The sequence below is a fragment of the Neofelis nebulosa genome, chromosome 5 (genome assembly GCF_028018385.1).
Source record: "Neofelis nebulosa isolate mNeoNeb1 chromosome 5, mNeoNeb1.pri, whole genome shotgun sequence".
Taxonomy (NCBI): Eukaryota; Metazoa; Chordata; class Mammalia; order Carnivora; family Felidae; genus Neofelis; species Neofelis nebulosa.
This window is the reverse complement of record NC_080786.1, coordinates 95,705,179-95,732,666: the sequence shown is the minus strand read 5'-3', so window position 1 is coordinate 95,732,666 and position 27,488 is coordinate 95,705,179.

Sequence of the window (27,488 nt, the reverse complement as noted above, 5' to 3'; positions counted from 1 at the left end):
CACATTCCATTTCCACCTGCATTCTGATCCCATGTCCCATTTCCTATGCCACCTTCTTCTATTGGTAACGCTTTCCTTCTTTTATTGTCAGTCTCTCTGGTTCTAACAGCTACTTTCTTCTGCCTGCAGATTATACTCTTCTCAAAAAAAACGTAATATAAATTATGCCCTTAACTCCCAGCTGACTGAAATCTTCCACAAGTAGGAGTCTAAGGCAGTGAACAGGGCTGAGGTCTCGGTTGCCGGAGCGTGTTATAGGTATTGAGGGGTGGAGTAGAATGAGGAATGGTGGGTGGACCTAGTATGCAGGCTACACAAAATGACCAGTGAACTACATGCAGACAGTACACCCAAAGCATAAAAATATCAAAAGAGGACAGAATTAAAAAGGATAAAATGCTCCTGAAATTAGGGTAGATAGGAAATCTCAAGAGAGTCCTGAACCCACAGGCAATTTTCCATAGGCACATTTCTTTTTTGAAAGATGCTAAGTGGCCCAAACTTATTCAGTGTGTACTTGAACTGCCATCTCATTTATGCCATTCCCTTTATCACCAAATTTTACAAAACCAATTTACAGAGAGTTCTTTTTTGTCACATATGCTTTATATAAACCTTCATAAGCGTGTGTCTTTTCACTTTGCCTTTGAGATTGTATTTTCAGTCATTGGTAATTCCAAAGTAGCCAAATTCAGTGATCCTTTATTTTATGTCCCTTAGTATTTTTTTTTTTTTGCATCATTCAATTTATGTTGCCTCTTTCCTCGGATCTCATGAAAACCTATACTACCTTAGTTTTCTGTATATCTCTCTATTCATTCATTCTTGACCTTTACAAAAGAAAGAATCAAAGAGACACGGAGGGGAGCAGAGGGAAGAGGCAAAGCACACATCTATTATGAGCCTGCCTTTGGACCTAAAATGATTAATGCTTATTCTTCTATGTTGAATTGGATCACTGACTGCTCTGTTAAGTGTAACTGTAGGGAGTCAGGAGTCAAAACAGAGAACTCCTTGGGGCGCCTGGGGGGTTCAGTTGGTTAAGCTTCCAACTTCTGTTCAGGTCATGATCACATGGTTCTTGAGTTCAGGCCCCATGTGGGGCTCTGTGTTGACAGCTTGGAGCCTGGAGACTGCTTCAGATTCTGTGTGTGTCTCTCTCTCTGCCCCTCCCCTGCTCATGCTCTGCCTCTATCTCTCAAAAATAAATATTAACAAAAAATGGGGCACCTGGGTGGCTCAGTTGGTTAAGTGTCCGGCTTCAGCTCAGGTCATGATCTCACAGTCTGTGAGTTTGAGTCCTATGTCGGGCTCTGTGCTGACAGTTCAGAGCCTGGAGCCTGCTTCGGATTCTGTGTTTCCTTCTCTCTCTGTCCCTCCCCTACTTGGGGGAGGGCTCTCTCTCTGTCTCTCAAAATACTTGGGCTCTCTCTCTGTCTCTCAAAAATAAATAAATGTAAAATAAAATAAAATAAAATAAAATAAAATAAAATTAAATTAAATTAAATTAAATTAAATTAAATTAAATTAAAATAAAATAAGAAAAGAGAGAGAACACCATTAGGAAACCTTTGAAGTACTACAGACAAGTATTCACAGTAGCTCAGATAAAGATGATAGCACTAACAGTGAAGAAAGGTAGTCAAATTCTGGATACACTCTGAAGGCAGAACCACAAGATATAGTGGTATCTTTCACAGGTTGTGAGGGGGGTGGGCAAAAGATCTTGAATTTTGGATTATACAACTGGAAGGGATTTGCTACCAACTAAAATGCTGAGGCATGCAGGAGGAAATTTGAGAAGAAGAGTAGTTCAGGTATTTTAAGTATGAAGTATTCATTAGATATTCTAGCAGGATATTAAGTAGGTACTGAAATATATAAATCTGGACTTCAGGAAGAAGTCTAGATTGGGAATTGTAATTTGGGATTCAATGGCCTTTAGATGGGACACATGAGCCAGACAGCAGATGTCAGCACAGAAAGATCTTGGAAGAGTTATTTTATATTATATCAATAAATATTTATTAAGCACCCACTGTATGCCAATCTCTGGGCTAGGCACCTTCAAATATATTATCTCACAGAATCCTCACACCTTTGGACAAAGTTCTGAATAAAAGGAGGAAATAGAGTCTTGAAGAGGTGGACTAATTTTTCTAAACAACAAAGCTAGTAGGTTGTAAAGAGAGGATTTAAACACGAGCTTATTGCACCACCTTATTTATACCACTCTGGGGGTATGTATACATACCTACACCCATAGGACTCATAAATCCTGAGTACTTGCCCCTCAGATATTTTTCTCAGAGACTAGCATACAGTCGATGCTTAATAAATATTTATTGACATAATATAAAATAACTCTTCCAAGATCTTTCTGTGCTGACATTTGCTGTCTGGCTCATGTGTCCCATGGCATGGGGACTCAATTTGCCCTCGCGTGACCTCAGGACCCTGTAGATGTCAAGCGGGCCTGAGTACCCCATGACATGGATATGGGGCCTCCACCATTTTACGTAAATAGGCTGCCTGGCCTCAAAGTGCTGTTAAGTCCATCGGGAGTCCATCTCCCTCAGCTGCACCCACTCAGGCTCACTTCAGAGCCACAAGCAGCTCATGGGCTCTGACGCTTTGTGCCTCAACATTTCTGCAAAAGGCTCCTCATCAGCTTCTTTTCCTGAGCTTTGGATGTTCCTTTTTCATTTTTTTTTTTAAGTTTTTTTGAACTGAGAAGGAAGCACTGTCATTAAAAGAAGCAGATAAAGGGCACCTGGGTGGCTCAGTTGGTTAAGCATCCAACTCTTGGTTTCAGCTCAGGTCATTATCTCATGGTCGTGAGATCAAGCCCCACATTGGGATTCTCTCTCTCCCTCTCTCTGCCCCTCCCATGCATGCTCTCTCTCAAATAATAATTTGTTTAAAAAAAAGTAAAAAGCAGATAAAATCTGAAATGATGGAGACAGATGGGTGCGGTGTAGGGAGGAAAAACACAAGGCAGCTAGACTCAGTATCAGGACACAGGAAGACAATGTCAGGTACTTCCTTTGGAAGACAGAGCTGCCATTTTGGTTTCTGTTTATACCTTCACTTTTGACTTAAGTGAAATATTTGTGATCATGGAGCTCGTATATGAATTTTGGATTCTCCCATTTAGTCTACCATTTTAATGTCTCTGACCTGGAGGCACATCTGCCTTCTCCTCTGAACTTTTGGAAATTAACTTCCTCAAGTCTAAGGTATTCTTCAGTCAGCCTCCTATCCCTTCCCTCTCCCCCCCCCATCCCTAATTCCCTATTATATACAAAACCCTGAGCCTGGTATAATTTCCTAAATGTTGTCTATATGTACATCTTTTCTCCCACTAGCTTCTAAGTTCAAGGATAGGACCCGCCTTAACTTCTCTGTGTTTCCCAGAACCTAGTCCAATAATGGGCTCTCAGGCAGCATTCCAATCATACCTGCAGACTTGTTTTTTTCAACACTTTCTGTGGATACTGACAAGGCCAGGGAATATGGCTCATAATGTCCATAAATATCCCAGACTGTGGGACACAGACTGACCACAGAGGGTACCCTCTGAATCCTAAAGCAGAATCAACAACCCTTCTTGCTTGCTGCCTTTTACTGAAGCTCCAAGGGGTTAGTTAACCTTAACCAGAAGAAATTGTTTTATTTATTTATTTTGATGGGGGGGGCAGTGGAGAGAGAATCCCAAGACGTGGGGATTGATTCCATGACTGAGATCATAACCTGAGCCAAAATCAAGAGTGCAACACTTAACCAACTGAGCCATCCAGGAGCCCCTCCTTCACCAGAATTCTTACTGCAGTTCTTCCCTGACCTTGATGTTCAGACCCACCTGCTTCTCACCACAACCTCTGGTATCTGCCTGGTGCTAGAAGGCACTACCATTATCAATTGTCTATTCCATATGTCACCTTTTCCTGGTGCTTTACATACATTTTTTTTTCAATCCATGTTTGTGACAAACCCTTCTCTGCAGACGAGTAAACAGGCTTGGAGAAAATAAACCTACAAGAGCCTACAGAGAACAAGTGTTACGTTGAGAAATGGAATCCAGGTCTGTTTGCCTGAGTCATTCCCCTTTCCCGAAATCACACTGCCTTTGTGATCCAAGCTGATGTAACAAAAAGTGAACCCCACTTCCCTTTCATTCTAGATTTGTTGTTATATGCTCTCCTTAACTTAGCTTCAATGGTGATACTTTTGTGAGCTTTTCTTGTACATTTGATTCCTATTTGGCATCATACTACCCTCTTCACTTTTCTCCAGCTGTCCCTCAAATAGTGGAATACGTCAGAGTTGAGTCCTTATCTGTTTTTGCCTCATGGGAAGGTCACCTTGGTAATGCCATTTGCTACCAGAATTGCAACAGCCATCTATAAGCTGATGATCTCCAACTTTGTGCCTCTGGTCCTGCCCTTTCTCATGACTTCTACACCTTCGTACTGGACCTCTTACTTGGATGTTTCACAAACATCTCAAACTACAAATATCCACAACTAAATTACATGTCTCTCCAAATGTGAATGTTCCTTCCTCTAGTGTTTTAATTTCTGTCAAAAACATCTGCATGCACCCAATTATCCCCAGGAGGAAATCTAGGAATAGTGACCCCATGCCAGCCTCTTACTCAGCAATCTATCCAGTGACCCAGTCCTTTCCACACTACTCCGCAAATGTCTCTGACCTTCTTTTCTCCTGTCCTCATTCCTACTACCATCCCCTTATTTTAGACCCACATCATCCCTATAGATTAATTTCTATGGTTTCAATCTTTTCCCTCAATCTGTTTCTCCCATATGCCATCATTTATGTTTTTAAAAACAATCTAGTATCGCGTCCTCCGTCTTAAGAGATTCATTGGCTGTCATGTGGCAGAAGGCAGACAAGGATGCTCAGAATCCCCTGTCCTGCTAATCCCCCACCATTCATTGCAGTGACAGCACTTTTTCTTCCCCCCATTGAATGGATGTTCCTGCAATCTGTCTTTGTGCCTTCCACTCTGCATTATTTTTGCCTGTACTGCCCTCCTCCTACTCTTCACTCTTGGAAAAATCTTAAAACATCTTTAAACGTCCAGCTCCGATTTCATTTCTGTGAAGGTTTCCCTGACCCATCTGAGTGGAATTAATTACTCTCTCCCTTTCACTTCTGTAATAATCGTTTCATACAGCCGTTCTAGCATGCAGTGCGTTCTGCTGGAGTTAATTTTTGAGAGGCCTGATTCTCCAGCTAGATTGCTAGCTTCTTGAAGGCAACAGCTGCATCTCATTCGCCTCTGAAGCCTATACATTCAGCACAGTGCTGGGCATGTAATAGGCCTTCGGAAGATGTTTGCTGAATTCAACTTAATTTAAATGATACATAATGGAGAAAATAATATTTCATATATAGAATTGGCAAAACTCACTTTACAGACAACTGTTTAGAGTCATATCTATTCCAAAAATGAGATGCTTCAACAATCACAGTGCAAAAGGAAATAATTAGGTCTGCCATACACACAAACTTAAGTTCTATACTTCCAAAATGACTTCAAAAGGGAGAGATTTTGTACAGAACCATTTGTATTGAGCAGGATGTTGCTTTCCTTCCAGTAAGCATGATGGGGGCGGGGGGAAGCCTCCAGAGTGTTAGTAATTTGTTCCCATGGAGGAAGGTGGCTGGCAATCCTTGCAGCAACTGTTAGGTGGGATACAGACATCTTGACATACCTATAACCTTGTAGACTTGCTTGTCCCCAGGGATGTCATCCCTGATATGCAGCTGGAGAGTGTTGCTTAGAAATCTGTATTGGAGACTGGCTTAGAGGTTTGCATGGAGTATCTCACTAAATGACTAATGATCTCTGGAGCCCTGATGCTTGCCACATCTGTCTTTCCCTCAGACCACAGATTATTAGGCTTGCCATTCTGCAGGCTCAATGAAAGAACTCTGGCCAGGCAGGTGAGAGGCTTTGAAATGGGACTAAACTTTAAGTAATGGCTTTCTAGCAATAATATCAAAGCATTAAAAATGAGATAATGCCTGTGTAAACTCATGCATATATATAATTTATATTTAAAAGGCTGCCTTAAATTTAATCTTGATTGTTGAGCTAAAGTTTTTACATTTATTCCAAATAATCTCAGTCACTACTGTGTCCTCCATTTTTTGCCTCATATCTGTTTTTAGGTTTGGGGACTAGCAGGAGTAATCAGATCTCCTAATCCCTAGCTGAGGGCTCTCTGCAAGGACTCAGTACTACTGAATTCACTGTCATCCCAGATGTGATCAGTTATATCCCAATAATTTTTTACCAGGTCCTGGTCAGAGGGAAAGAACAAAGCATTCCCCTTCAATGTCATAGAGAATGCAGAGAATCCAGAATTGAACTCAGATCTCTGGGTTCCCAACCTACTGTTTTCACATACATTTTGAACAATGAAATAAGGAATATAAAAATGTACGCCAGGGCCAATGGGAGGACATTTCAAAGGGTGTGTGTGTGCAGGGAATCAGATGAGAGCTGAAAATAGAATGAGTTGATGAAGAAAGCAATAAAAAAGCAAGCCGCTCTCAGGTGGAATTAGCCATAAAGAGCAATCTTGCTGGTCAATCCACCAGTGGTACTTGAACGTTGGTAGAAGATGATTAAAGGGAGTTTCAGGTGTGCAAAGAACTCACGTGGAAGACATAATAGATTCTAAATCCTAAAGTGAATTTGAAATCAGTTTTTTGTTTGTTTGTTTTTGTTTCTTTTAAAAGCACAGAGGGAATCTGACTGAACGGACATCTTAGCTTGTAGCCCAGCCAGGAGTTCACAAGGCCCTGAGAAAACCCTCTGCCTGCCTCTCCCCGGGCCTCGGAGGGTTCCACAGGCCCCAGAGCTGACAGGAGAGGCTGCTGGAATATGAAAAGCGGTGCCAAGGCTGTCAGCACTGGCCCAGTTAGGGAGACTCGTGTTCATTCACTGTCTCAGCTTAAAGGGCCTTTGTGGGGAATGGCAATTCGCAGTGTGAATTTCAATAGGATCTTTAAATCTCTTGGAGATTTTTCTCTTTTCCAAGGAAATTTCCCACTACCAAACACTTGTAGATTGACAGCCTCGCAGGCATCTAATACAGCAGTTCCTTTCTTACTCCTTACTGTACCTAGGGCCTAGTTTCCTAAAGGTTTAGGGATACATATGTATTTTAAATTTTATTTTGATGGGTCTTTCTTTTCTAACTGGTCTCAGCCTTAAATTAAAATGAATTGGACCCTGGCACCATGCAGAAATATTGTTTTTATAGGTTTCTCAAAGTAGGATGTATTAGAGAAGACATATCAAGTTTCTAGGGCTTGTGTTGCCATAGTAACCAGTTCAGACCCAATTTAGAGAATGGGGTTGGAGGGGAGCGTGAATAAGAGACCACCGAAACATGCTTTCTTAAACCATAAAACCTCTGAGTGAATTAGGTTCCCACTGTTTTTGTGGTTTTAAGATGTAGAACAAGCACAAGATAGGTGGGTGAGCAGATTTGCATGTATGCCTTCCTCACTGAACAAGGCGGAGGTGAATTACAAACGGGCGCAAGAGTGTTCCAGTGTTGCACAGAATCATCAAATATCAGAGTTTGGAACACAGGAGGAAACAAGAGGAAACCCCAGAAGTTAAGTAAATAAGTTAAGTAAATAAGCCATCAAGAGAGGGCACATCCGGGACAGAAAATAAACGATCTCGCTTCCCCATCAAATGGAACAGTTGTGTTCCAAATGCAAAAAGAGTACGATTTCTTTTCAACAACCACAATTCCTTTGAGGAAATACTGACCCAGTGGAATGGCAGCCCCCATCTAGAATGGAAAAGTCAACAATAGCAAATATAATAATATTTAGGCACAATAAAATCTCTCTGAAGAAATAGAAATTCTGCAGGTAAAATTACTTAACATTTTCTTTCCCCTTATGGGTATGCCCAGGAAAGGTTCAAAGTTCCACATTATTCCTTTCCATTCTCTTCAATGTAGCTGACTATGGGCTCTGAAGGTGGCAAAGTTGTATCTCAGCCAATTAGATGTATATGAGAATGGTGAAGAAATTCCTTTGCCCTCTCCCACCAAGCTGGAAGCTTGACCCCCACCAAATCCACAATAAAACTGTTCTGACTGTTTAACACCATCACTTGCTTGCAGCCTTTCATGGGGTTCTATGCTAGGACTGCATGTCTAGCCCAGTACTCTCAAATAGAAATCTGTACCAAGTAACAAATGAGAGGGAGGTATAGAATTTCAAATTTTCTAGTGACAACACTAGAAGTAAAAATAAGCAAGTAAATTAATTTTCATAAGCGTATTTTATTTAACTGAATACATATGAAGTGTCATTTCAATATATGATCAAAACAAAAATACTAACGAGATAGCTTACATTTTCATAGAAATCTTAGAAACCCTGTGTGCATTTTATGTTACAACACATCTCATTTTAGACTAGCCACATTTCAAGTACTTAGTAGACACATGTGGCCAGTGGCTCTTGGATCGGGCAGCACAGATGGGGTCTGTGACGACATATGGTTTATGGCTCTAAAGAGGAAGAGGAAAAAGAAGTGAACTTTTCTCCCTCCCTAAAAATTCTTGACCCTACTATAACATTGTCACCTCTCAACTTTACACTAGATGACCTATTTCAAATCACAGCAGAAGATAATTTACCATATCACTCACAGCTCCTATTCATCTGATTGTGTTTCTCTATGTTTAAGTGTATGTAAGAGAGAGCTAAAATTTAAATCTAGAATACAACACACACGTACAAGCACAAACGTGCACATTATATATACGCACACGTCTTTTCTTAAAACCTAGATTATTTACTTTTTTTGCTGTTTTTGCTTGCATAATCAGATAATTACCTTGGTTTCCACTCTAAATCTTCCCTGGAACAAGATGGAGTATAAATAAATAATCACTATATTTTTGTATCTCATTTTCCCCCTCTAGTCACAGCATTAATGTAAAAACTCTATCTGCCCAGTGAAATATTTCATCAGAACGTGGGTACCCTGTTTTGTCAGAGGGGATTTTTTTTAGCCAAAATACCTTACGACTTTTTGTTACTGAGTCATATACTAATAATATGAAAAGTTATAAACAGGAAATTTGAATCAGTGGATAAAGAATGCCTGTAGCAATTGATTCAGTCTCACAGTCACCTCACCCCAGGCGTAAGCTTGAGAGAGGCAGTTTGTTTTTGGTGCTAATGCTGTTTTCTCCAATGCCCCATTTCCATTTTTTCTTCTGCCTCAGATTTCAACACCTCCATGCAACTAGCTAATCTGATAGATCCACACCTGTTTATGTGTTAATAGAAAAAGTCTAGAAAAGCCCATTTTTGGGCTCTCTCTGTCTTTCTAGGTCCTAGGTGTCAAAGGATATTTCAACAGTGTTTGTATGTCATGGCGCCATTTTCTTCACTTCTGTGATCTAAGAGAGAAGCGATGCCAAATGAGAACAAAAAGAAAGAAAGGTTGCAGCAAGATAAGTCAGGGCTGGGAGCATCTGGGAGTCTTGTGTGAGCACTGTGTGTGTGTGTGTGTGTGTGTGTGTGTGTGTGTGCACGCATGCGCATGTAGTCATTTCACCAAACCTCCATCAGAATGTCAAATGTGAGTAATGTTATGCAGGGTGTACACACACTGTAGATCATTACATTTAACTCAGTGGCTAGGACCAGAGTTATTTATTTCCTTCGTCTATATATTTTATAAAGTCTATTTTTTTTTATTTTAAGAGAGAGAGAGAGAATGAAGGAGTGGCAGAGAGAGAGGGAGAGACAAAATCCCAAGCAGGTTCTGTGCCATCAGCACAGAGCCTGAGGTGGGGCTCAATCCCACAAACCATGAGATCATGACTTGAGCTGAAATCGAAAGCTGGGTGCTTAACAAGTGAGGAACCCAGGTACCCCTCCGTCATCTATCTTTAATTCATACACAGAAACAAACCAAATAAAGGGGAATATTTTGCAATAACTCATGAACAATCCCAGCTTGTAAAATAATCCTTAAAAATACCATGATGGAAGTTGGTTATTTGGAAGGTGGCTCTATAATTTCCCACAGAAGTAGTCTTATAAAAGCATGATTGATAATAATGACTAATCTCCACTGAGTTCCAACATATGCAAGGCATATTACCTCTTTTTGTCATAACAATACTGCACAGAAATTATCTCCATGTTACAGATGAGAAAAGTTAACATTATATGACTTACTCAAGGCTGTTAAGACCAAAACTAGGAAGAATCAGCATTTGAGAGGAAGCCTCCTAGGTCCCCAGGTCTATACTTGTCTGTTGAACCAGAGGCTTTATTGGGATTGCAGTTCTACACATAGAACCTGATTTAACTCCCTCCTGTCCTATCACTAAGTTACAATGTTCATGATAGCAGAAACTTTAAGGCTAATTGTACGATGTTTATTCTATATTAACCTCATTCTCTTTATAGATAAAGCACAAAAACATATCTATCTTTGGTGCAATCCTGGCTGCGCTTATGTAATAGAGAAGGAAGAGAAAGAGGAAGGGAAGAAAGGCAATAGCTGTGGTGGGGAAGAAAGCCAATATGGAACTCCAGTAGAATAAAAAACGAGAACATCTTCAGTTGTGATGGGAAGGAACCAGGCCACTAAGACTTATGAACTAAGGAACCGTTCATATTAAAGAGATCTTTGTAGGTAAATTGGCAATTTGTGAATTGGAAACTGCTGTATTTCCTACTGTAAGAAGGCACCAAATGACTTGAACTCCCTAAACTTGTCCATTCCAATCACTTCTGACTCAATAAAAATTGCAGTTCAAGTCTACGAAGTGATAGCTATTTAGCCCAATTTGCTGCCACCATAGAATCCTTTCCCTCAGGCCTGGGAAGGACTAGGAACTTGCTACTACAGTAGTTATCCACCTGTCTTGAGTAAGCTTTTCCAAATTATACATCCTTCCCCTTCCGGCAATGTTGCTCTTGGGGAAGAATATCACAACCTTGATCACAGAGGTAGGGAGTGGGAAAAACAAGGGGCTACATAATTTGAAAGGCTTCTGAGTGATTAGTATACAAGCTCTCTGACACCACCCCTACTCTTGCCTCTACACTTGCTGAAAACACTGAGATCGACATCCCCTGCAGAAGCCAAGAGTCTATCTCTAGAACCAGACCACCTAAGTTCAAAGCCAGTTAACAAGTAACAAAATGTCTCTGTGTCTTCATTTTCCCTCTTTTAGGATATGCATAATACAATATATCCATAAGGTTATCACTTTAGGTTAAATAATTAACATAAATAAGATACTTGGAATAGTGCCTAACACAAAGTTTGCTATCATTATCATTATTGTTATTTTACAATGGTAAACTGAGGGCTAGAGAAACAAAATGGCTTACTTTCCTTAACTGATAGCCTAGAAGAGAATGCAGATGACCTAACTTGAAAACTAGTTAGTGTTCTTTTCATGACACTAGTTGACCCCTAAACTGAAGTTAACCAATGTGTTTATTTTCTCAGTCTGTTTATATCTATTCAATCTTATGCACCCAACAGGATCTTTAAACCAACATTTCTGGGAAACAGATTACTGAACTAATTTAAGGAATTTAAACTAGTGCACTTTGTATTTCATAATATTGTAGGATATTTTTCATCCAACAGCACAATCAAGAACATCAAAGGAGAGAGAGACCTGTATCGCTCAGCGGATACCATCATCCAGGACAGAAAAGAGTATCTTCTGCCTTTCCACCCATCTACTTCTTCAAGCTATAAAAACTGCAGTGGGGGAGCCAGTCCACTGAACTCGTATAAGCAATCATTTATTTATCCACTAAAAGCAGAATATGGCAGGGGGAATTTGGGAGGAGTGAAATGAGTGTTGTCAGACTAACAGTGACAAATGGGATGCAATTGTTCTCCACAAGGTTGGAGCCAAGGGGTCTTCCCTTTTCCCCTCCCCTTAATCCCCACTGCTTCCACTCAGCCTGAGCACAGAGAAGGTGGTTAACAGAGGAAAGCCCTGTGAATAAGCCATGACAGCCGTACATTCAGAAACTGATGTCATTTCCCTAAATACTGTTTGTAAAATGGTAATTATCTGCCAAGCAATGACAGCTGGCACTTAGCATAGAGACACAGAGAGACAGAAAAAGAGAGAATGAGAATAAAGGGTCCCTGCGTAATTTACCAAAGGGCTGAAAGAGAGAAGGAAACATAATCAGAAAAATAAAATGATTACCAGTGTGTGATGGGGTGAAAATTGCTTTGGGCATTTTCTCTTCAGAGAACACAAGATTGAATTGGAAGAATGAAGCTACGGCTTCATGATATACACTGAAAGAGAGGAGGTTGTTTTGAGGCTATGTTAGAAAGGAAAAATGCATCAAGGGTCCTGGGCTGTGACAAAATAGCACATAAGCCTTGTGTACACCCAGCCTCCCACACAGGGACTAGTCTGTCCACCATTACTGGATGCTCTATCTAAGATTATCACCTGCATTTCATTTGGGCCTGAGGAATAATGTAGTTGCCTTCTGCCTCCTTCCCTGTTACTTACTGTCATGGGAAAGTTTTGGGTCAACCTCGCTATGCTCTCATACTTGATTATTTAATTGAACAGTACTCCAGGTGTTGCTGTGCAGGTGTTTTATAGATATGATCAATATCTGCAATCAGTTGGTTTTATTCAGAAGAGATTATGTTGGATAGTCTGGATGAGCCACACTCATTCAGTCCAAGGCCTTAAGAATGCAAGTGAGGTTTCCCTGGGGAAGAAGGAATTCATTGTAGACTACAGCATCAGCTCATGACCTCAAGTTTCCCAACTGCCCTTCCTGGTGGCCTGCCCTATGAATTTCAGACTTGCAGATAGTTCTTATAATGGTAGTACCATTCCTTACAATCAATTAATCTTTCCCTTCCCTTTTAATCTGTGTGTGTACACACATACACACACACACTCTCTACTTGTTCTGGCTTCTCTGGTGGAACCTTGTTACACTTATCAAGTACATGTGCAATGATTTGCTTAGCTAAGTGGATACACAACAGGTTGAATTCATGATAAATTATTACCCCTGTCCCAAATTCATATACTGACTTCCTAACCCTCGGTACCTAAGAACGTGACCTCATTTGGAAATAGCGTCATCATAAATATACTTTTTTTTTTTTAAGATGAGGCCCATTAGGGTGGGCCCTTAACCAATATGTCTCCTGTCCTTATAAAAATGGGAAGTTTGGACACAGACATGCACACAAGGAGAATGTTAAGTAAAGATGAAGGCAGAGATCATAGTAATGCTGTTATGAGCCAAGGAGTGCCACAGACTGCCAGCAAACCACAAGAAGGTGGGTGACAGGCATGGGACAGATTCTCTTTCATAGCTCTTAGAAGGAAGCAACCCTGCACATACCCTGAACTAGGGACTTCCAGCCTCCAGGATGGTTAGACAATCAATTTCTGTTGTTTAAGCCACTTGGTCTGTGGTACTTTCTTAGAGCAGCTCTAGAAAACCAACACAGGGCATTACCAGGAAAATTAAGGGAGCTCAATTGGGGAAAGTTAAGGAGAGGACAAAGTTAATGCTAAGAAGTACATAAAGCTCCATTTCCTTAATGTCTTTGAAATACAAATTAATTCCTTTTTATACTTAACTATTTTGCTGCCAATATCCAATCAGGGTAAGAGCTGGATAATGACACTGACAGTTACAGAAATTACAAGTGTTCCAGCAATTTCTGAATATAGTTCCTCTGTTCATTCCTGCATTGTAGTCTCCTTTTGGATACTGGATGCTATGGAACCATCCATAACCATTCATCCCTCTATGTGTGACCTTGTGGAATGGAACTCTGTAATACCTCTCTTATGGGGAAAGCTACCTATCACCACTTGGTGCCCTTTTCTTTTTTCTAGCAAGTGAAGTTAATAGAGATCCCATAAAAGGGAAAGCAACGAATGTGTCCAAAGGTTCCACAAATAGTTGGCAATATGGCATAACTAGAACCCAGGTCTTCTGATGTCCCACCCAGTGATCTTTCCAAGGCATTGTTTCTGTCCAGTTATTGAGCTAGCAGTTTAGGTAACTTCTCACCAATTATCAGAACTTATCAGATTTCAGAATAAGCATTCCTTACTTAAATACATGTGTCTTCTCCAGTACTCAGGAATGTGGCTTTATATAAGTCACATCTTTTCTAGATATGAGTTTCATCATTTATAAAATAAAGGGAAAACTCACTGGATAATCTACTTTTGACATTCCGCAGAAACAGAATCAGCATTAGCATAGTGGAAAGACCTAGATTTAAGTACAGCTATTGTCAGTTTCAACATATTACTTATGTTGGTCAGGTAACTTAGCTTTACTGGGTCCTCATTTATAAATTGGGAAATGGGGGTGATATCTCTTTCACTGGGCCATTACAAGAATGAAATAAATAGCACATGTGGGAACATGTTCTAAACTCAAATGTGTATTAAAGAGGCTAAAAGTAAAGTAGCAAAGTAAAAATTCTATAACATTACAACCTGCTTTCCCATTCCAAGTTGTAGAGGAGATATGTTGCAGTATCCTATCAGGTTTCACCAGACTGATACTAAGTGTATAGTCCACTATGTTTTTACAAGCTTCAGAGTCTGACCTAGCAAAAAATAAGTACATCAAAGTATTTCAGGACCTCATAATTAGTGGATAAATTTGGGTATCCCCATTATCCTAAGCATTTACTTCACTATTTTTATCACTTGCTTATCCAATTCCTTGACTTCATAGTAAGCATCTATGACAACAAAGAGTATATTTTGGTCACCTCTATTCTCTGGAATCTATCTGTATTTTGAATGAATTAATATTTAAATAAATACTACAGTCTTGTTCAATTCCACCTTGGCCATAATAATTTTTAATGAAAAGTTTAAGGGCAAAAAAAAAAAAAAAGTTGACCTAAGGTATCATTTAAATATAATAAATATAATATACATCTAAAACAAGTCCATTTCTAAAAACAGTTGATTATTACAAGCAAAAATACGTAAGCCCTTGGAGTTTATATACTATTAGCCTATTAATTTACATAATTCCCCCATGTCTAGCAGAACCCATTGATTATAAGGTAATTCACAGACATCAACTTTCTAGGCTGTAAAGGCTTTTGAAATTATAAGGAAGAGACAGTTGTGCCGAAATCGTGTGGTGTAAAAGCTGTCACAGTTTGAAATACAGTTATAGATTTCAGAATGTAAATGGTTGTCATCAGAATAAGATTACAAATTTCATGAGCTCTGAGAAACTTAGCTTATTTAACACTGACTCAATGATTTCACAGCCAAAGTAAGTTAAAACACTTCAGATTCTGAAAGAATATCCTCGTTAAATTTATCGAGCAGGATTTCAAAATGTCCAACATGTTTGCCAAAGAGTAACACAACAGGCTATTTTGAGAACATGTAGAGTAGCCCAGTTTTCCTCAAATTGAGTCAACCTTTTCCACAATTTTTGCAGCATTCGCATGCCATCTGCGCTATTTAATATTTTCTTTTAAATACATACATATTTTATTTCACTATCTTTTAATTGGAAAATTATAATATTGTTATTATTACACATTTAAGATAATCATCACTTGTTATACATAAACAAACATGAAAATACTCCAAACGCAAAACAGTGGTATTATCATCTGCTTAGATTCTGTTGAAAGCTCTGAGCCTAAGGGCCGATGCTGCATTTGTTGTTTCACTTTCTTAAGGGGAAATCACGTGTTTATAAAGGTGTTAAAGCCTTCTTAGCACCAAACCAAGACTCTACTTGGTATGATCAAATAGTTGAAAAGGTATGAAAAGAGAACAACACTTACCACCACGAGGTTCAGGGCTATTACGACAGCATTGTCACATGCCACTTTGGAAAAGGCTGGAGTAGTTCAGTGCAAAAGACTCAATTTTTGTGCCCCCTCATTTTCATATGTTGAAATCTATCTGCCAATGTGATGGTATTAAGAGGTTGGGCCTTCGAAATGTGTTTAGGTCATGAGGGTGGAGACCTGAATGAATGAGATTAAGGTCTTTTTCATAAGAGCTGCCTCATCCCTTCTACCATGTAAGGACACTGTAAAGTGACCATCTATGAGTCAGAAAGCAGGCCTCATCAGACACCAAATCTGCCAGTGCTGTGAACCTGGGCTGCTCCCAGAACTGTCAGAAATGTTTGCTGTTCCAGCCGCCCAGTCTCTGGTATTTATTTCTGTTACAGTCACCAAGATGGACTAAGATGCACATTAAGTATTGGAACTTTTATATGTTCAAGTATATGGGTGCTTAAAACACTTACTCATTACAATGAATGTACAGGATGTAAACTGGAGGTGCCCCTGGGTGGCTCTGTCGGCTAAGCATCTGACTCCTGATTTTGGCTCAGCTAATGATCGCACAGTTTGTAGGTTTAAGCCCTGCATTGGGCTCCATGCTGATAGTGCAGTGCCTGCTTGGGATTCTCTCTCCTTGTCTCTCTGCCCACCCTCTTCATACTCTATCACTCTCTCTCAAAAGAAATAAATAAACTTAAAAAGAAAAAGAACAGGGGTGCCTGGGTGGCTCAGTTGGTTAAGCGTCCGACTTTGGCTCAGGTCATGATCTCTCAGTTCATGAGTTCAAGCCCCGCGTCGGGCTCTGTGCTGACAGCTCAGAGCCTGGAGCCTGTTTCAGATTCTGTGTCTCCCTCTCTCTCTCTGACCCTCCCCCATTCATGCTCTGTCTCAAAAATAAATAAACTTAAAAAAAATTTTTTTTAAAAGAAAAAGAACATAAACTGGAGAGACATACAAGCAGATTATTCATAGCTAAACACAAGAGTGGGATAATGATGGTATGCGAGAATTTAGAACAAAGTCCTATCAGAGCAGGACAAAACCTTAGAGGCCTTCTGTTCCAAAGATGGGCAAACTAAAGCCTAAAGTGTTAGGTCTAGGGGCACCTTGCTGACTTAGTCCAGAGAGCTCGTACATGACTCTTAAATCTCAGGGTCTTGAGTTCAAGCCCCACATTGGGCATGCAGCCTACTAAAACAAACGAACAAACAAAACATTAATATCTCTATTTAAAAAAAAAAAGTGTTAGGTCTAGTGTTAACCTGATTGAAGGTCATAGAGCTAAGAAGTGACTCAAGCAGAACTGAAACCCAGCTGATCTCAGTGCTAGTTCCCTTCACCAAGATGATCCCATTTTATTCACTTATGATAGAAGCAGTTAATTTCATAAGATTTTATACCTGTATTTTCTATGTGAGAGTAAGAAAATTCTTAAAACAGAGGTCTTATGAAGAAAATGTAAAGTCAAACACAATAGGAAAGTATTTAACATTGCATTGGAATAAGGGTCTTAGTAATGGCTTAATAAGACAATGCTAGATGATGACCTTAGGTAAGAGAAAGAGATAGGTCCCAAATTATTTTTTGAAGCTTCTCCTGATCCTTCTAATGAATGGACATAATTTGAAATCAAATAAGTAATAACTTTTAGCCATCCTTGGATGGCTGTCTACTTTAAAATACTGTGTGTCATTTGACTTACTGTACAAACATATTTCACAGGGTTGTTTTTGGTATGTCAATAGTTCATTAGATTTCTTCACCAGACACCTATCTTTGATGAGATTTTATTCTCATTTAAATTGTTTTATTCTGCAACTGTTTAGTTTCCATTTATTTTTGAGAGATAGAAAGAGAGAGCAAGTGCAGGAGGGGACAGAAGGAGAGGGAGACTAAAGATCCAAAGCGGGCTCCGCAAGGACAGCAGAAAGCCTGATGTGGGGCTTTAACTCATGACCATGAGATCATGACCTGAGCCAAAGTCACACACTTAATCGAGTGAGCCACCCAGGCACCCCTAGGGCTCCCCGCCTTTTTTAAGCCTTATTTATGTTTTTCCAGTTCCTCCTTTTCCTGTTCTTTTTTATTTTCTTCCTCAACCACTGACCTATCTGATACCAGCCAGAGCTATGACCTCCAATGCCTCATGGATGGAGGCTGGAGCGGCCAACTTTTATGGTCTCTTATAGCTAAAATGAGCTATAACTATAAACATTTTGCTAATACAGAGTGCTACAGAATGGTGAATGAGATAATACTGGTGACAGTGGTCACTGGCCATGATTATCACTTCATTTCCTTTTTTATTTTTTGGCAAATGCTAGTTTTGCTGACATTCTCCTCCCTAAATCCAATGAATCTAAAACAGAATAGAAAGTAAGCCTATATCCAGCAGTCCTAAACAAATGATAACTTCCATGTTCAGTTAGCTGGTTTATAGAGCATTATTCCTTTTTAATAAATTGGCTCTGTTTTTCTATTTTATTTTACTTTACATTTGAATAAAACAGACTTACTATGTGACTATAAATGCATCTGTGTACTCTTCTGTGACAGCAGAATCTACACCATTTAACCTCGTATCCTAAAAACCACAGTCCTGGTTCAGTTGCAAATGATGTATGAAAAGAGTATGTATCAATATTATGCCCTTTAGCCAAGTTACCAATCAAAAATTTTTAACAACACAGTTTGTATCAATGACATGCAGGCTTGTTAAATATTAGGCACTGGATTATCTTCATGCCAGAAGAGAGATAATAGTTTAAGTATGGAAAACACATTCTAACTTAACCTCTTTTACAACATTGCTGTGTGAACTGAGAGAATCACTCAGGAACTCTGTTCCTCTGTATCTTTATCCCCCAACCTCAAAGAATACTTAACTAAGTCAAGGCATGTGTGTATGTGTGTGTAACTAATAACTAATATAATAACTAATATTATACATATAATACACTGTATAGTATACACTGATACAAGTTAATATTTCTATCACTATCACTATTATTTGAAGTGAAAATAACAACTATACAATGTTCTGATAAATTATATGCTGTATTTTTCATCAAAAGCTTACGAAACTCCAGGGCTAAAAACTGTACAATTATCTATACAGACACCAGAGTTTAGGATTCCAATAAGCTCTTATCATGTTTAAACAAAAGCACTGATTTAATATTCCAGGTTTTGATGTCAGAAGTGAATTACAGAATGGAATCATGGTTTTCTAAAAGTAATGGAATACTTTGATCACAAAAATATTTACTCTTTCATACTGAATATGGAATAGGACATCTCAGGGGATCAATAAAATAATTATCCTTCATAAGAAGATAAAAACCGTAATTCAAATGGACACAATCCTCCAGGCTAGGGGAATTTAGACTGGATCTAAAACCATATTAAAACCTTAGCATATAAAAATTCCATTAAAATCCACAATTACATTCTATAGAAAAATCTAACTTTATATTTAAAAAATAAGTCAACATATATATTGTTCAGGTATGAAAGAGTAAATATTTTATGCCAGGAATTATCAGAGCACCTTGTTAGTCTTATTTTTTTTTGTTTGTTTGTTTGTTCCACACTTTTCTGTTCAGACTGAATGACATAAGAAGAGTACATGTATAAACTGGGAGAATGGAGAAAAAAAGTGACTTACAAATTCTATCTTTTCTTTTAAGTTTTATAATCCTCCCCAAGTATTAAGGAAACTCCTATACCATCAGTTCTTATTAGCATTGATAATAAACTGTTTTTATATCTGCAGCTAAATTTGGGAGTTTCTAGTGAGAATGTATTCTTCTTAGTAGAGAAGAAATCGCATCACTTATATTTACTGCAATTTGTGAATTATGAGCCATCAGAAAGAACCTGAAAACCTAATGAGACTAGTAACATGAGTTGTAATTAAAAAAAAAAATGTTTGGAGGAGTTGAATTATTTATTATTATTTATTATTTATTATTTTATTATATAATATAATATAATAATAATTATATAATATACTAATTATATGATATAATATATTATATATAATTATATATAATATATTATATTATATATAATTATATAATATAATACAATAATAATTATTATATTATTATTATTTATTATTTATTCAGTCTAGGCTATGTGAGTCATCTACCCTTTACAATTAAGTTGAAAGCTCTGTAGGAAAGAAATAAGTACTTGAATAGTGAGTAAAGGATTTTTGAAACAAGGTGAGACAAAGTTTCTTACTCTTGGTTTGGGTCAACTTTGTTAGACACAGATTCCAATGAGATAAAAAATGAAAAAGCCCAGCATGAACAAAGAATAAAACAAGCCTTAAGGGTCAATTGATAATGGTTCAGGCACACTAACCTAGAGACCTAGGCTACAGACTAAGGGCTTAGTTTGTGAGGTTGAGTTTCAGAGATTCAGTCATAAAGACATGTATTTTGTACATTCTTACTAGTAACCAGACACTGTTCAAGGCACTCGGCATACAACGTTGCAGTGGAAAGACAGAAATCTTGTCCTTACAGTGTTTACAGCCTAGTAAAAGCAGCAGACAACAAAAAGGTAATCCAATCAGTAAATATCAAACCTATTCACTATATGGCATACTATAAAAGTATATATTTGGTGCTGTATTAAAAATTAACAAAAAAGTGCACATCCAAAGGTAGAGGAAAAAAAGAAACTTTGAGAAACTAGTATTTAATATGAATCTTAAATTATTAAAAAAGAGACAGCACACAAAAGCCAGAAGAGAGCATTTCAGACAAAAACAAAGAAAGCACACGTGAGACCCTAGGATAGGAAGAAGTTCATAGATTTGAAGGACTTAAGGTTAGACAGTATGTGTGGCCCTTTGGCAGCAAAGGGGTGAGAGGTTTTATGTAAGTTTGGATATATAAGATGCAAATGATGAAGAAATCTTCTGCTATGGTTAAGAATTGTGTTTTGTTTGTTTGTTTAAGGAAGCTACTGAAAAGCTTGAAATAGAAGAATGGACTAAAAGCTCTGGATGTTTCACAAAGAACTGAATACAGGTGGATAAAATGGAAGCAGGGTGACCAGCAAACAGTCCAGGTTACTGCAGACAGTCAAGCCAGGAAGTGATCTGTTTTCTACCTGGCTTTTAATTCTTTCCCTTCCCTCTCCCCTTTAAAGATTCTTATCCTTTCTTGAAGACAGCCTGAGCACTCAAAGAACTTATTCAACTCATAGAATTTCCAGGTGTTTGAATCAACCGTTTGGGGTGGGTAGGATTAACCACATACTGTTAGCACAGCGTTCAGAGGCCAGGTAAGATTCTTAAGGGTCACAGTGAGAAAAGGGAATTTCCTTTGTAAGAACATGGGAAACCCAGAGCAACTGAGGCAGTCAGTCAACATCTGCTGGGAAATAAAACTTGAATATAAAGAAGACAAAGTCCAAACACCAATTTCAGAGATTAGAGGTATTGGTACTTAAATCTTATAAACATTATAATAAAAAATGTGCATTCCCCACTGTTCCTGCTTGTTGTACCCACTGAAGGAGCTGGGTGGACTATGAAGTCAGGGTCTTTAAGTGAATGTGTATAAGCACTGTGATGGAAAAAATAAATTAGAGACCTGAAAGTGCCACCTAAGTCCTATGCACCGTCTGTATGCATAACCATATCTTATCCTGGCGGCCATTCTTCAGTAACCTGCTCTCCAGACAGTTCTAGGTTTTGACTATTCCAAATATGGTTTCTACATCAACAAAACTCCTATTCAACCAAGAAAGAAGCAAAGAATGACTGGAAAGGAAAAGCAGATTCATATTATAAAAGGCCTTGAAAGCAGTGTCATTGAGACTGAAATTTACATGGGAGACAGAGGCCACTACTGAGTGTGTGCAGAAGAAGTGACACTCAAAATGTTTTTAAAGAAAGGTAAGCAGAAAGAACAGTTGTTTATTAAATCCCTACTCTATGCCAGGAAATCTAAATAGTCTCATTAAATGCAGGTGTTGTTTTTCTTTAACAAAAAAGGCAATTGAATCTCAACTTGCTAATAAAGTGTCTAGGTTCACATCGTACATTGTGGTGCTTATTTAATTCTACATTAATCATAAGTATAATGAAGGTTAACACAAAAGGCCTCATTATCTTGCATTTGGAAGCCCATGACCTGCCCCTAAGGAGTATTTTATGTCCCTTAGTTTTCTGAACCTGCTCAACCAGGAAATTATAAAAATAAAGCAAGCCTTATTATAAAGTTTTTGACTCAGAACGTTTGCTCACATCATTTAGTACCATGACAGTTGATCACAAACTGAATCTAATAAAAGGAAGAATATGAAGAAGAGGAATCAATGGGAAAACAGTGACAGAAAAAGATCAACACTTCCATCACCTAAATTAAGTCAAAACATCCCATAAAGTAAACTGATTAAGTAACAAAGAACACATTTAAAAAGTCAGATTGATCATGACTTTATCTGTAATTGTGTCAGCAGAGGCACGAAGTTATAGGGCATATTTGTAGAGTTGTGATATAAAAATGGCTTGGGGATAAGCTAAGTCATCATGTCCTTTTCCCCGTATCAAAATTACCAGAGGATAATTCCAAGTTTGACACTTGAAATTATTTAATAAGTTTCATAATCACTAAAGGCACCTTGTTTCCATGTTAAAGTGCTCTTTACTCACAAAATTGTGTTTAATATTTAAACTAAGTTTTATCTACTGCAGCCCAACCCCTATTTACTCAACTCTGAGTGACTGGTGGGAATAAGTGATCCCTTCTCTCATTTACAGTATCTTTCCTGTGTGTTAGTAGTTACCCTGTTTCTCTGTTATCTTTCTTCTAGTCTGATCATGCCCAGTTCCCTTAATGTTTCCAAACAGATCTCATTTTCCAAGCCTTTTATCATTTTTGTTGCTCTCTTCTGAACTCATTCAAATTTATCTATGATTCTCTTTCAACTGAGGAACAAATACTGAACACAGTTATCCAATTGAGGCCTAAAGAGTGCTGGTAGAGCAAAATAATTACCTCCCATTTCATCTATGCTCTCCCTATTAATATACCCCAAAGCTGTATCTGGGATTTTATATGACACCATCATATTGTTGACTTATACTCAATTTATCATTCATTATAGCTTACATCTCCATCCCCATGGAACAGTTGTTTGTGTAGTTTACATTTGTTTTTATTGAATCCCTTTTTTTATTGATTTCAGCCCCACGTCCTATTTATCAAGATGGTTGTTTGCAATACTAACCTCCAATTTTCCTCCAATGGCACATGATCCCCAAGTTCTTAACAATATAAATGATGTGCACATTTCCTGCTTTATCTCACTGATTCTGAGTACTCAGCTGGGTGTGAGTATGTATATGTGTGTGTGTGTGTCTGGCAAGTTACAGTAGGATTTAAAATTTCTCCCTCTTACTCCTTACTCTGTTGACCTCAAAAGCTATGATTTACTGAGTGCCAACTATATTGCCACAATTGTTTGTATTAATCGTAAAAATATCCTTGAGCTCTGATTAACCCAATTTACAGACAGAAAAACAAACAAACAAACAAACAAACCACTCTGAAGGCTATAGATGTCCAGTAATTTTTTAAAAGGAGAACTGGACCTTAAACTGATCTATTTGATCTCACAACCAAGCATTTCTAGCACACAAGTAAATAAGGCACTTCAATTCATATACAAATGCTTATTGTGTCAACAGGTACTTCAATCCTTCTGCTATCACTAGACAGGACCATACGAAAACCATGGCAGTGTCTTCACTCCAGGAAGTCTTTCAGAGGAGTGATGCTGGCGCAATGAATGATGAGGCCATTGTTCCTGGGGAACACAGATGACACCAGCAACAAAATTATTGTTTACCATGTGAAAGCCCTGGTATCTGAGAGCCTACTGAATAGAGTTGATCATAGGTTGTTTTCCCACTCCTTTTTCTAAATTAAAGAAAGCATCTCAACTAAGGCAATATGATAATTAACTTGACTTCTATTTGTTCCCTTATTTCAAAGTAATTGAATCCAAACACTATCCATCCAAATCACTGGCCTAAGTCAATGGTTGCTAAATGAGGTGCTAAGGCTCTGTTGGGTATTTTAAATGTTCCTAAGGGATGCTGTAGATTTTACTATACCAGAATTAAGAAAGCACAATGTTTATTTAATTAAGGCTTTATGAGCTGACTGTGTGACTTGCCCACATCAGCAACTTAGCCTCAATCTTTTCAAATCCAAAGTGCACATATGCTCTTTAACTGGTGAATGCAGAATTCAGCTGCTTCAGGGAATGGGTACCAAGACCTGTTTCACAAAACTGGCTTGTTCATAAGGTTAATATAAGCATGTCTATATCTGAAAGAAGGATATGTGAATCAAATTGTAAGGGACAAGAACAAACGATGGATAGTGATGATGGAATTTTATTATTGGGAAGTTTACGTAATTTAAAATAATTAGCAAGACTAAATGAACTTGCTATTCTAGGACAGTTGCCTAGCTGTGGGATTTCTTTAGGATCTGAACATACTTCATCCTTTCCTTGAACACATTATTGGGTGAAGAGAACGTAGCAGAAGTTTTGATCTCCAATAGATAGGTAAGAAAACTACCAAATATAGGTACTTTCTAGTAGACTAATTGTGCAGATTGAGTTGTGAGTTCTGATTTGGTTAAAAGTGTGTATCTGTTGTTGGTGGAATATAAAGACTGTCCTGGGTCAAGAACACTGCCAAGGCAATTGGTAAGTAGGAGGAGGCCAAAGAGTAAAATCCTATACCATGCAGATGTTGGGTGGTTTAGAGAGCATGTGTCAGAAGAGGGCTGGTCTGCAAGGATATGTCCCTTGGGGCCTAATTGTAGGTTATGGGCAGATGCAGCCTTTGAGTTTGGATATGGTGTTATTCCCCCAAAGACTTAAGACTAGTATACACATGAAATGGGAAAATCAAAAACAAAAACACACAATGGAAGAGAAAATAAAGGAATCATTTCCCTTTTAAGAGGAAAGAATCCTCCAATTTCATTCTATGAGGCCAGAATTACCCTGATTTCAAAATAAGAGAGACACTACACAAAAAGTAAAACTACAGGCCAATATCTCTGATATACATAGATGCAAAAAATCCTTGATATTAGTAAATCAAATCTAACAATCCATTTTAAAAATGTCAACCACAACAAGCAAGTGAGATTTCTTTCTCAAATGGCTCAATATTTGCACATCAATCAACATGATACATCACATCAACAAGAGAAAGGATAAAAACCATATGATCTTCTCAAGAGATGCAGAAAAAGCATGTGGCAAAGTACAATATCCATTCAAGACAAAAACTCTCAACAAAGTAGGTTTCAAGGGACATACTTCACATTATATAGGCCACAAATGAAAAAACCCACACTAACACCATACTCAATGGGGAAAATGGCGAGTATTTCCTCTAAGATCAGGAAGAGGACAAGGATGTCCATTCTCACTTTTATTCAGCAGAGTAGTGGAAATCATAGCCATAGCAACCAGACAAGAAAAAGTAATAAAAGGTATCCATGTTGGTAAGGAAGAAGTGAAACTTTCACTTTTTGCAGATGACATGATACTACATATAGAATACCCCAAAACTTCACCAGAAAACTACTAGAACTGATAACTAAATTCAGTAAAGTAGCAGGATACAAATCTTTGCATTGCTATACACTAATAATGAAGTAGTGGAAAGAAATTAAGAAAGCAATCCCATTTACAATTATACCAAAAATAATAAAATAGCTGGGAATAAACTTAGCCAAGGAAGCGAAAGATTATATCATCTGAAAAGTTAAAAAACATTGATGAAGGAAATTGAAGAAGACATAAACAAATGGAAAAAATTTTCATGCTTGTGGATTGGAAGAACAAATGTTAAAGTGTCTGTACTTACTACCCAAAGCAATCTACAGATTTAATGAAATCCCTATCAAAATACCAATAGCATTTTTCACAGGTTAGAACACAATCCTAAAATTTGTATGGAACCACAAAAGACCCTGAATAGCCAAAGAAATCTTGAAAAAGAAGAACAAAACCGGAGGTATGACAACCCCAGATTTCAAGATTTACTATAATGCTGTTGTAGTCCAAACAGTATGGTACTGGCACAAAAATAGACACAGATCAATGGAACAAAATAGCCCAGAAGTAAACCTACAATTATGTGGTCAATTAATCCATGACAAAGGAGGCAAGCATTTCCAGTAGGAAAAAAGACAATCTCTTCAGCAAATCGTGTTGGGAAAACTGGACAGCTACACACAAAAGAACAAAACTGGACCACCTTCTTATACCATACATAAAAATAAACTAAAAATGGATTAAATATCTAAATGTGAGACCTAAAACCATAAAATCCCTAGAAGAAAACATAGGTAGTAATTTCTTTGATATCAACCTTAGAATTTTTCTAAATAAGCCTTTTTTTTGGCAAGCAAATAAAAAAAATAAACTATTGGGACTACACCAAAATAAAAAGTTTTTACACAGAGAAGAAAACCATCAAAATAAAAAGGCAACCTATAGAATGGGAGAAGGTATTTACAAATAATATATCTGATAAGGGGTTAATATCCAGAATATATAAAGAAACTATACAACTCAATGCAAAAAAAAAATTCATTTAAAAATGGGCAGAGAGGGGCACCTGGGTGCTTCAATCAATTGAGCACCCAACTTAGGCTCAGGTCATGATCTCATGACCGGTGAGTTCAAGCCCCAAGTCTGGCTCCATGCTGACAGCTCAGAGTCTGGAGACTGCTTAGGATTCTGTGTCTCCATCTCTCTCTGCCTGCCTCTCTCTCTCTCTCTCTCAAAAATAAACAAACATTAAAAAACAAAATTTAAAAATGGGCAGATCTGAATAGACAGTTATTTAAAGAAGATATACAGATGGCCAATGAACACATGAAAAGATGTTCAACATCACTGATCTCGGGGAAATGCAAATCAAAAACACAAAGAGCTATCACCTCACACCTGTGAGAATGGCTAGAATCAAAGACAAGAAATAACATGTTGGTAACGATGTGGAGAAAAAGGAACCCTCATGCAATGTTGGTAGGAATGCATGCTTGTGCAGTCACTATAGAAAACGGTATGGAGATTCCTCAAAAAATTAGAAATACCATAAGATCCAATAATTCCATGACTATTATCCAAAGAAAATGAGAACACTAAATTGAAAAACTATACGCATGCCTATATTTATTGCAGCATTATTTGCAATAGATAAGATATGGAAGCAACCCAAGTATCCATCAATAGATGAATAAATAAAGAATATGTTTTATATATGCACAGTGGCATATTACCTGTCCACAAAAAAGTGAAATCTTGCCATTTGCAACATGGATGGATCTAAAGGTATAGTGAAATAAGTCAGTCAGAGAAAGGCAAATACCATATGATTTCATTCATATATGGAACTTAAGAAACAAAAACAACTGAACAAAGAAAAAAAGAGACAAACAAAAAAAACAGACTCTTAAAGACAGAGAACTGGTGGTTGCCAGAGAAGAGGTGGGTGGTGAGATGAGTGAAGTCA